The 9,298-nt window shown below is 39.9% G+C and overlaps 1 long non-coding RNA gene across 1 annotated transcript; it reads right to left on the bottom strand.

The window, feature by feature from the left end:
- Positions 1-2,199: 2,199 nt before the first annotated feature.
- LOC120742263 lies at positions 2,200-8,003 on the bottom strand. The gene is made up of 2 exons (XR_005697828.1): positions 7,667-8,003; positions 2,200-4,016 (listed from the first exon to the last, which is right to left on the bottom strand). It is a non-coding gene; the product is annotated as an uncharacterized LOC120742263 (long non-coding RNA).
- Positions 8,004-9,298: the final 1,295 nt, after the last annotated feature.

The raw sequence follows: 9,298 nt of genomic DNA on the forward strand, positions 1-9,298 counted from the left end.
TTCTTTTTTCAGGCTGAAGCTGAACCTGCTTGCATTGCTCTATTAATTGCTCAAATTTGCCCATCTTTTCTTTTTCTTGTTTTCATATTCTTTTCTGTATTTCATGTATTTTCTCGTAGTACACTAAATGTGCCAGTTGTGTTTCTAATCTCTTGTGGGGGGAAAATGCTTGTATTGTAGATGTTAATGTTTAATGTTCTCCCATCTTAAGACTACATATATACATGTACTGTATATACTGTTATGTCCACTGGCAGCAATTTCAAAAGTGCTCAACACGGTGTCTTGATTACACCGTAGAAATCTTTAATGAGGACAGTGATTTGATCAGTTTTCAGTAGTCAATGAAAACACACATTCTTTTTACCTGTGTTTTCATATTGTTTGAAATACTGTAGACTGAAAATGCAATATGAAACACCCATTTCAATTTTACACCCCAAGTGTGTGTATTTTTTTCTCCCTGTTTTCTTTTATAAAAATATTTACATTTTATCATTATGCTTGCTTTTGTCTACACCTTACTGTTTTGAAAGGCAATTTAATGGCAATAGTAGAACTTACATTTTTTTGGAGTGTTCTGGGTTTAGCAAATATACGTGTAATGTTTTTGAAATATAGTAAGAAATCTTGTAAAAACAAAACAAAACAAAACTCTTTTACAACATTTCCACCCAAAACATTTTGAAAAACAATTGTTTTGAATTTGTGGGAAATTATTTTTTAGCATCCCAGATGGAGGTGTAAATAATAAATTGACACCATGCAGAATCCTGTATTTTAATTTCAAAGATGTGTGTCCACAAATCCACTTGTGATAGATATTTAGTCTTAACTCTGCTTTTTTTTAAAAAAAAAAACAAATGGTTTGATTATTTGTTTTATTGCCGTGATTATTCTGATTGTAACTCCTCTTTGTTTCATAGACACGATGTGTGTAATTGAATCAAACTTAATATACAGACACACACATACGGAGTACACAGTTCAGCCAAGTGGAGCAGACATGAGTGGTCCATAATGTGAGTGCGAGCGTTATATAAGAGCATGACATCTAAAAATAGAAATGCAGCAACTGTAAACATGGATCTGAACTGTTGGCTTTAAGCTTTCAAAGGAGTCTGAATGAAAGTTAGATTAACCCAGCATCCCGCATGTAAAGTGCCTAAAGTGGTGACCGTGAGTCTGATGGTGAGTACGGCTGGCATGATAGTGAGTGGGTAAAAAGTGAAACTCAAACCTGCAGCGCTGATAAATAATCGAGAAATATATCTGACTTTTTTCTTTCATTATTTTTTTAAGCTCCTGATGAGTAAAATATGTTTATAAGAAGCACACAGACTTCTTTTAATAACACAATGTGCTGGACCATAGTAATTTAACACCACATGTTGAGAGACATGTCATTGTGTTTGTTATTTTTGATACAGAAAAGTGTGACAAGATGATGAGATTTGTGTCCGTGCGCTCTAAGACAATGACTAGTTTTTGTACAACACACAAACATAGCATTCTTTCATCAACTTTTATATTTTCCTTTTTTTCTTTTCAAGGATTTTACGGGAGATCAGTATAGATTTTATTCTGAATCTTTACGTCTGTCAGATTCAGCTTACACATGCACACACACACACACACACACACTGCAATACGTCATATCTACTGGCTTTTATTAATGTGTAGTTCCATGTGCGTCTTTACAGCAAAGAATCACATTGATGTGTGAATTCCTAATTCTTTACAACACGTGAACACAAAGGCTTATCTCCTCAAATCAAACATGCAAACTCAATGAAGACACATGATGCAGGATTTCTCAAGGCTTTTATTAATCATCCATGTTGCTGCATAGAGACTTGAAATAACTTTATTTAAAGACAATAATAATGATAATAATACACACAGTTAATGATGTACCACAAAATTGAAATTCGGTGTATATTAAGGGGAAAGGAGAAAATGAAATCACAGTCGGGAAATCTGTTTAAGTTTTACATATCATTGACTTTTTAAACACCTGAAAGAGAAAACAAGAAAAAAAGAGACTGAGCTGAAATGTAATATTAATTTTAAAAGAAATGAATTACATAGCAAAGCAAAGAATCTTGAAGAAGAAAACAGGATTGTACAGCAAAACACACACACACACACACACCTCAGTAATAACTGGATACAGTTTGTCCACATGCTATGCGTGTCTTATCTTACCTGTTACATTAAGGGAAACAGAAGTCTGTTATCATGGAGAAAATCTACACCTGAGTTAAATGTTATATGTTCAAAGTAACTCGTATTTGAACGCATTTATTAGGGCACCCTTTACAAGGGAGTGTATCTATTTATTGACATATTTATTTTTTGGAAATGCTCACTTCTCTTATTTTTATTTTAACTTACTCCATGCTAAGTGAGTTTCTCTGCAAACTGTAAAATTGTATAGTTTCTATGTAATTCTTGTTGTGCTTATCTGAAGACTTTCTGCCTGATACACAAACGTAGGTGCAGAACACGTGCGTGTGCTTTCAAGTATTTAGTGACATTTGCATAACAGTGTATATGCAAAATCTCAACAAAGTAATCATATAAATCTCAGGATGCTGTGGGAAACTTTGCACGTTTTCTTCACTGCACGTTTGCACATAATGGCAGTGTCTCGAATCCAGGCATGCAGACATCCACTCTTACGTCTGAAAAGCCAGCACTACAGCACAGACGCACATTAACTCGTAACGAAAATTTCATTCTGCCCGCTGTCATGAATTAACAGTGATTTTACGTCTAAGCAGGAAAAACACTGCAAAACAAAAAAGCTGGCATCACTTAATACGTTTACAAACATTATTTCCATGGGATATCTCCTGTGGAGCTTGACGCAGACATGTTTAACACATTTAAAACTACAAATCAGCTTCTCATTTGCGGTCCCATATGTCAGCAATGACGCATGCAGTACAGCCCTGTAGAAAAAGAGAGGAACACACATACACCACATCATTAATCTACATTTTTGTATATTTTCCAGTTTAAAATTTCAGAATCCCTCTGTTTTCCTTAAATTATTTATTTGGTTTGTGAAAGGCTTTTTTTTTAGTATAGTGTCCTTCACTGTTGAAAAGACCCTTTTAAGTATTTCTACCTTGTCCCTGTCCTTTCCCCAAACCTCCATCAACACACAATGACAAAAGACTGCCTTCTAAGCAGTGTGTGTATATTTTGGAGCTATGATGATTTAAGAGATGTCCTGGAGAGGAGGTGCTGATAGGGAGAGTTGGACATATTCTTCTAAACCAGGAGCTCATGACTTCATGAGATGCTGGAGCTAAGGGAGAGGGGTTTAGGGCGTGGTGGTGGGGGGCGTGGGGGGTCACTTCCTGCTTCTTTCAGCCTGTGTGTGACCTCAGAATTCGATCCTGATTAAGGCAGATTTAAAAAGTTTACCAAAAATCATGGAACAATCACACAATCATCATAACATTGTGCAATAATCTGAACACTCATATGTGTGGAGATCTGACGGTGTATGCACGGCAGTGTGGGTTGGAAAAAACAGGCACCCTACACAGGACTGTGTATTGGCATGTTATAAACACATTATGGATATTTGATTGTCAACACGTTAAATGTGCCCCTTGTGCCTTTGTTAAATAGTCCAGTATTTAACAAAAAAGAGTAAAAGAAAAGTTTGCTTAAGCCGAATCAGTTTCCTTCTTGGAATGATCGTAATGCGTTTTGATCCACAATAACAGACGGAGAACAAAAGAAGAAGATGAATGAAAAAGAAGGGCATGCAAGATAAACGCAGCGAGTGTGTCTGTGTACGTGTCGAAGGTGAGGATTACATCCTCACACCATGAGAACATTACCAGCTGATTTTGCAAAATAAAAAATAAATAAAATGAAAGACTTTACTCTTTACTTCCCTTTTACAGATTCCCCCACGTGCTTCCACCTTCTGACCTCATTGTGCTTTGGTCACTGCTGCTGTGTCTCATTGTCCAATGTGTGATGTGACGAACCTGCGAGTACAAAAGGCAAAAAAAAACAAAACCCAAGAACAATGACAAAAAGCGAATTAATGATAATAATAATAATAATAGTATGCCGAGGCAACATTATTGCCATAATAAAGACATTTTCTTTCATTCTTTGTGCCAGAATTGACACAATGGCGTATAGGTGCTTGTGAAGAGTAACGGGGTAAATGTACAGATATATACAGATATAAAGGAGTAGAAGCACACAGGGTGATACTAGTATGAATATCCACGCCCAGTAAGCTGTAATTGTAACAATGAAAATGCATCAGAAGTCAAAACAGGGGAGTGGAAAAAGAAATGCTCAGCGTGTCACAGGAAGTGCCCTGTGATGCAGTTTACAGCAGCCAGTTTATTTCACAGAACCATAAGCAAGGAATAGAGAAAATATGTTTTAAACAAGCAAACTATTCAACAAAGAAATAAAATGAGAAACGAAGCACACACTGGACATCTTCTGGTTTTCGCTTTGACATCTATGCGCACACCTCACAACCCTGGACACTTTATTTAAGTTGGCAGATTTACGTGTCTTTTTCCAGCTGCAGAAATGTTGAAAAATTTCTTTCATATATTCATTACTCACAGAATTTTGAGCTCATTTTTACCTCCTTCATCCGGACATGTGTCCAGTTTTCAGTTTATATACCAGATGCTTATTTGTGGGGGGTTTCTCTTTATGTCTTTATGGAACCCACCGAGTAATACCTCACAGCGCAGGCTGCAATTTTTGAATTTGAATTGAATTTAGTAACTCATATAAGGTTGGATGAGGTTTTACTGCTTTGTGTGCTGTGACCTTTTTTCCCCTCCTGTACATTCATGTCGTGGAACATCCAAACTTAAGGTGCAGGTGTTTTAATGACACTGAGGGTTCATTTGAGGTCCTACAGAGAGCAGCACCAATCCTGAATGTGCTTGATCTTATCTTATTTTTTGTCTGTAGTCTTTAGAACTGCTTTTCAAGCCTTCGTGTTTATTTACAATTCTATTTCTAATGACATGTGAATGTATTTCACACCAGCACGTTCTTTTTGAGAAGATAGTTCTTTTATAAATAAGCAGAATGCATGTGTTCTTAATAGGAAGGGGTGCCTCTGTAACTCACACTGTAAATCTCATCTTGCTATCTTAAACACAGGACTCCAAGTAAGTTTTGGCAAAGCTGCACACGTAAACCAAAACTCAGAGTGTTTAAAGGAGACACAAAAATGTGTGTGTCTGTGTGTTGTTAGATTAGACCACTTTTGTTTGTCTGGAACTGTCTTTTAAACGAGCGTCAGACATGGCTTTGGAAAACATCAAGATAGAGATTTTGAGCTCACTGGAATTGCTCCAAACTTTTCCAAATATAAGAAGAAAGAAAGAAAGAAAGAAAGAAAGAAATGCATTCAGATGGAGATGTAATGTTTATGGAGAATAACTAAATCATTAATTTAAAAAAAACTATTAGTAGAGGATAAATTGTTTATTTATAGCACAATAGAAAAAAACTGCATAATTATGCTGTGTGAGAGTTTAGATAGGGGTTCTGAGGTGCAAGACAGCACTCCTGATTGTTTTGTTTTCCTTCCCTCTGTTCACTCAGTGCTGCATCAAAGCAAGAGGTGCAAGAGATTCATGTGTTTAAAAATTAAATCTAAATGAAATGTGTAAAGACACCTTGTTACAACTGATCACTGTGTGTGTGTGTGTGTGTGTGTGTGTGTGTGTGTGTGTGTGTGTGTGTGTGTGTGTGTGTGTGTGTGTGTGTATTGAAAGCATGGGTCACACTTGTACACTTTGTGATCCCAAATCTCATTCTTCCAACACACCACAGAGCCTGACAGCAGCAATGTGACTTCTCAGTCTCAACAACACGAACGATGTTTGGATCCTCCACAAATGCTTTTTGGGGTAAGGGCTTCCCAGGTTCATGAATGCACAGCAAGCCCAGACCGCAAAAAGATTCGTGACGGACAACTGCAACAGCTTCAGAAAAAAGAAGAATGAAAAAGAAAAAAAAAAACTCCAGTCATCGATTCCTCGGGGTCTTCATCCTCAAAGTGTTTTCAGATTGTAGAAAGAAAGAAAGAAAAATGGAGAAGAAAAGAAACGTTGCTCATTAGGGCGATTTTTGCACATGATCACGAGCTTAGATGACTTCCCAGCGAAGACGTATCTAGCAAAATTGAGCTCGAATCCGCTGGATCGGCATAGCTTCGCAACAGCGCGAATCCTTGTTATTAAAAAAGAGCGGCGACGAAGAGAGGCGGCATCTCATTGCCGTTATAGACTTTAACACGCAGCAGAGGATGGCAGCGAGCTGATTGGACGGGACGAGTCGCCATCGTCCAATAGCGACGTAAAGGAAAGGAGCACCTAAGCAGGAGGCCGAAGCACCTGACAGTTTTTCATGACCACCCCCCACCCCACCGCCTCCGAAACACCCCCTCCCAAACAACGTTCACTACGGACATTAGTGTGACACTCAGTCCAAAAAATAATAAATATATATATATATATATATATATATATATTTTTTTTTTAATCCATCACATCAGCTGAAAGCGCGCGAGAAAACGTCGTGATGTGATTGCACCACTTGTGGATCCCTTTCAGTGATGCTGCAAAAAAACCAAAAAAAAAAACCAAAACTATCATACCCCCTCCCATTCAGTCCCATTAATAATAAAGTTTTCTTTATTTGCAAACGCTTAATTTGGCTCCAGACCTCCAGCTGCCGAACCAAGGGGCCCTACCCTCGCTTCGTTTTCATTGGGCCGTCCAGCCGTTTATTCGTGGACGCCTCTCCCAGCCGGTCACGATTCCCCCCATCTGTCTCGAGCGCACCGAAGCCAGACGCCACTGACGCAGCACGCGCCTTACTCACTTTCAGCAGTCACGACTCGAGACTCATCGTGCACGGAAGAGGGGGGGAATCTGCAAAGAAGGATCAAATTGTAAAGGTTGCGCTATATTTGAGTATCTGAGGCGGATTGCTGCTTGAGCTGGTCACCCTGCAGTGTAAGCAATGGGAATGGGGGGGTTGAAGAAAGAATAGCGAAAATATAATAGAGCTTTCCACTACCAATTAAAGACAAAAAAGAGGAAAAAGCAAGCAGAGAGAAGTAATCACCCTAAAAGACCACTGTGAAAAACGTAGTGCACCAAGCTACAACTAGAGTGTAAAAAGAAGCAAAAGCCAGTCTTAAAACACTCCAGCACCACCAACACGGGGACAGCTCCCCACTCGCTCTAACAGCCTTCGTCTACCGCGAAAGGCTTGAGATTAACGTCACGAAGTGCCGCTAATAAGAGCAACAATGGCAACATTATTTCGAGCAGACCGACAAAAAGACACATCCACCCCCTTTTTAAGCATAGCTGAGGGTGATCCCCGCGTAGCTGCAAACGCGGACTGCTTTGATATCCCTTCAAGCATGCGGCAAAAATAGCAGAAATCCACACAAAACACTCGTGACACGGCGTTTTTTGTTTGTTTGTTTTTTCAAACATTTGTGGTTCCCTCGTCTTTTACAGCACTGTGAATAGAAACATTGTAGCAAACGGCTTTCTTTTTTAGCAAAGCATTTAAAACAGAGAAAAAAAAGATCAGGCAGGTAAAGAAAGGTATATAGCCTACAACTCACCATTGTAGCAGCGGAGCCTCCTTTAAAAATACGAAAAGTGGCGTAAAAAGAGGCCCCCCAAATAAAACGCCTCTTTTCTTCTTCTTCTTCTTTTTATTAACCATAAAATGTGCTCCGGCTTTCCGCTTCTTCACTGTACTCTTGAATGGTGTGCCTTTTATAGGAGTGATGCCCCCTATCTATTTCTGGATCACGATCCAACCCCGTTTCTATTTTTAGCTCGCGCGTGATGAAAAAAGAAAAGCTCGCAGAGGTTCCTTGGAGGAATTTCGAGCGCGTGCGGGCTGTTTGAGAACTGGCGCGAGCTCCCGCTTCTCCCTCCTTGTTGCACTGCCACGCGCGCGAGCACGCCCGCATGTCTTCCCTAATATACACTGTGGAGAAAAAAGGAAAGAAAAGAAAAAGAAGACATGGGGGGGGGGGGGGGGGGGGGGGATGCGATTTGATTTAAACCGAATGGCGAAAGAAGGCAGAAATAGGCTTTTGATTTTATTTATTTATTTTTTATTAATTCATGGTGTTGCCGCTGGAAGCACGGTTCCTGTAACCCCCCTCGCGCCCCGCCATCCACAACACACACGCGCGGACGCCCCACAGCCTATCAAATGTGACTATAAAATAATGTGGTTAAAAAACGCGCTAACCAGGCTTTAGCTTTAGCACAAGAGGTCATTTTTTAATGCAGCCCGCTTTATGTTTAACGCCAATAACAAATTTAGTTATAAAGCAGACTTCCTTCTCCTGTGGGCTGCGTCAGTCACTCGGCATTGACGTCAGGTGGAGAATCTCCCACTTTGAAGGTGGAAGCAGGAGCCTCCATTGCCTACGTTGAGCCTAAAGACCAGCGAAGCTCTGCAAATGTAAAATACCAGCGGGTGATACGGAAAGGCCACGGTCTAATGTAATGTCAGAGCTCTGTGTAGTGTCACTGGGAGTAAAAGCCTGCTGCACGACAATAAAAACGGTGCGTTGCCTAAAACATGAGCTCGGTTGGTCAACTTGAGACAACACCAGCCGTCAGATGTGTCTTGTCGGCTCTTATTTTACAGCACAAGGCCCGTGAAGGTGGTAAAGGTCCTTAAAACGACTGTGGGTTGGTTTTACCCTTTCAGCACAACTACAAGTGGCCCTCGGTGTGATCATGCGGAGCTGGACTACACACACACACACACACACGGTGCAAGCCTGCTGCCGCGGTCTGAGTCCTGCAGATTCCCACTGCACAGGGCAGAATGCTGAAACGCGTAGTAACGGAGCGGCGCTTGGCCGACCGATGATGCTATTTTTAACTCCCATACTCAACATGCCTGGCGCTGCGGGTTTCTCTGCTCAAGGTAGCTTACTATACTGTATGACAGGCAAAATATAAACACGGGAAAGAAAAGCGGGCGAGATCTGGTTTCTCTAGTTTGGGGGGGCACTCCTAAGCAAATTATAGGGGTTTTTTTTGGATTATCAATTTATCCCTTTATGAATGAAGCACCTTGTTATTCATTGAAGCTGCAACCTGTAGGATTTTATTATATGCAAACTTGATGCATCAGAACAAAAATGCTTTTCTTTTTTGCATAACTAAGGCATCTACAGTTATGTCCATAAATATTTGGACAGAGACAACTTTTTTTTTCCAAT

This window comes from Simochromis diagramma, unplaced genomic scaffold (genome assembly GCF_900408965.1).
Source record: "Simochromis diagramma unplaced genomic scaffold, fSimDia1.1 OVJJ01000079.1, whole genome shotgun sequence".
Classification (NCBI taxonomy): domain Eukaryota; kingdom Metazoa; phylum Chordata; class Actinopteri; order Cichliformes; family Cichlidae; genus Simochromis; species Simochromis diagramma.